We start from the raw sequence: 3,143 nt of genomic DNA on the forward strand, positions 1-3,143 counted from the left end.
CCTTGGTCAGAAGATCAACAAGGCAGAGGCAAGACAGTCGCTTCTGACCTAGGAACAGTTCCTGGAGGTAAATGAAGAAGCAAGATACTGATTTGTTTTTAGATTAAGTAGCTTTAGTTTGGCCGTCTTATATCTGAAGTTGTTTGTCACATGTAGATGATTCCATGGTGGTGCGCGTTATATGCCGACTGTTGGGAGAAGATTGTGAACAGTTGGTTTGTGGCGGGAGCAGCCGAGGATCGCGACTCCCACCGTGACCGGGCTAAGCAGAAGCAAAGCCCCACACACCATCAAGGAAGCAGCAGCCTCAGCGGGTACCAAAAAAGATGGGTACGGACTTTATCAACATTCGATGCATTTATAGTATTTAGATTAGACTATGTCAAATTTCTTCTAATCATCTTCTTGTCTTCCTCGCAGTCGTCTTCGCATGGTGGCCGGACTTTGTCAAAGTTCCAGGCATATGGAATGGCCCGCAAGGCAAAGGCGTCTTCCGATGTCACCTTCAACGTGGATGACCCGCCCGAGGCGTACAGCGACCCGAGCATCCACGCACGCATCACTACCTATGCGTCTGAGGTTAGGTCGGTCCGGTCAGACTGGGATCCGAGCACCGATGACATTGATGGGACGGTGGTCATGAGGGTTGGACAAGGCAAGAAGCATGGGCGGTACTGGCTTGGCGATGGCGTTCTCGATTCAACCCAGGTTCCCTCCCTCTCCCAGATCCGAGCTGAAACCCCGAGTGGAGGCCCGGCCATACGCCAAAGGCCGTCCCCTTCACAGCAGAAGATTGTGGCACTCGAGGTTAGTCCCGTGGCACTCGTCGTACATTGATCTTGACATAACTTAGTTGCCTTTGCATTACTGATACATTCGATTCAAATGTTGCAGGCCGAGAACAAGAGGCTAAATGAGGAGGTAGCAAACCATGCCAAGCAGCTGGCTGAAATTAAGGCGTTCCTCCAGAGTCAGAATGGGGGGGCTTTGTTCAGTCCTCATGCGAGTCCTGTGAGTACATATGAACCAAGTTGGCTTCGACAAGTGCTTTCAGTATATGACTACTCTAACACATGCAACCTCTTCTCCTTTATGCAGTCTTAGTCAACCGTGGGTTCGAATATCCCACCTCAACTGCAAGCAGGCGACCGATCTACGCCTTCGCCAGGCCATGCCAGGCAAATTGCTTCACCAGACGACTAGTTTCCCGTCAACCTCTAGTTTGCTTTCCCTTTTCGCCGCTTCATGGACATGTATTGGACATATTATGCTTGTGTGAGACATGTTTCGTTTGATGGACATGTTATGTTTGGACATGTCATGTTTGGACATGTCGATGTTCGATGAACATATTATGGTTGATGTGATATATATGTCTCATATTGTGTTTGTGATGTCAAATATGTGTCATGTATATTGTCTGTGATTTGTTTGTGAACACAGAAAAAAACAAAAAAAAAATTATATATATAGCCTTTGCCTGGTGTTTTATTGGAAAACACCAGGCAAATCTGGGAACATTTTCCAGTTCGGTTCCCAGCTTTGCCGGGTGTTTGCTGTAAAACACCAAGCAAATCTTTTTAAAATTTTTCTTTACAAATTTATTTGTCGGGTGCCAACCTCAGAAGACACCCGGCAAAGGATGCTGTCGAAAAAATGAATATATATATATTTGCCGGGTGCCTCCAGCCTGGCACCCGGCAAAAATACCAGCTAACGGAGGCACCGTGACGGTAACCTTTTTTTGCCTGGTGCCGACAAAAACACCAGGCAAAATATTTGCCTAGTGCGCGATAAAAAACACCCGGCAAATATTTCTTTGCCTGGTCTTTTTTTGCCGGGTGTTGTTTGTCGGGTGTTGCACCAGGCAAATTAGTTGCCGGGTGTTTTTTGACCTTTGCATGGTGTTTTAGGCACCATGCAAATTGCCCGAATCCTGTAGTGACTGTAGCACTTTCGTTTTTATTTGACAAACATTGTCCAACCACGGAGTAACTAGGCTCAAAAGATTCATCTCACAAATTTTAGATAAACTGTGTAATTAGTTTTTATTTTTATCTTTATTTAATGCTGCATGCATGTGATCAAAGATTCGATGTGACGAGAAATCTTGAAATTTTTTGCGAACTAAACGAGGCCCAAGAACTGAAGAATCTTGTGTGTGTGGTGCGACGCGAGCATCGGCGGGGAACAAACAGTTGAATAGTATGCGACACACACAGTCCATTGGATGATATGGTAGGAGCAGCTTGGGATCCCGTGAAACAGTTTAAAGCTGGTGGCCACTCCCACTTGATGCACCCGTGCAGTCGACCTATCATCAAAGACTCTGTGAAAGGGTCGCTTCCTACTACTATGCATGGAAGGGCTGCAGTCATTTCCGACCGTGTATATGTTTTCTTCTCGGGAGTAGAATCTAGTAGTACATCAACTACTCCGGCCTACACTTGCACTGCAATCACTGTCTCTCTGCGAATGCATTATATATTCTCTATAAATCCAAAATAAGTATCATTCTTAAAAAATCAAACACTTTTAATTTTAACCCAATATAAAAAATCAATATTTACAATACATAATTATTATCATTAGATATATCATTGAATACATTTTTATAATAAACTTGTTTTGAGATACAAATATTGTGTTAGAATATTTTTATAAATTTAGTTAAACTTAAGATATTTTGATCGACACGAATACTAGAGTGATACTTATTTTGGGACCTAGAAAATATATTCCACCGGCTTATTTATTCTCTGTCGAAATGGCGTTCACGGTCACACCTTCCAACGCGTCCATTCATTTAGACAGTGCAGCTTTTAAACAGTGCTTGAAATCAGGCTTGCTTTTAGATAGTGCTCTCCTGTTTCGCTCAAAAAAAAAACAAGCCTAATTTCAAGTTTTTTCTTTGAAAACTTATCCGATCACATGGGGAACCTATAGATTAGGTGTGAATAGGCTCATGCTGAGAAAAGATTACCATCTTTATATATATGAGAGGATAATTGCTAATTAAGAGGTACGACCGCGTGATGCATGTCCATATATCGCGCTAGTGATGAAGCAACTTCGGTACACTCATTGTTGGAGGCATTAGATAAAATGTTCATGTACAAACATGTCGATTGACCTAAAAAGTC

General features: G+C 43.2%; 1 long non-coding RNA gene across 1 annotated transcript; it reads left to right on the top strand.

Annotated features, from left to right (window-relative positions):
* LOC110433362 lies at positions 742–1,306 on the top strand. Its single transcript, XR_002450762.1, has 3 exons — positions 742–807; positions 895–1,011; positions 1,105–1,306. It is a non-coding gene; the product is annotated as an uncharacterized LOC110433362 (long non-coding RNA).

Source organism: Sorghum bicolor, chromosome 3 (assembly GCF_000003195.3).
Source record: "Sorghum bicolor cultivar BTx623 chromosome 3, Sorghum_bicolor_NCBIv3, whole genome shotgun sequence".
In the NCBI taxonomy this organism is placed as follows: domain Eukaryota; kingdom Viridiplantae; phylum Streptophyta; class Magnoliopsida; order Poales; family Poaceae; genus Sorghum; species Sorghum bicolor.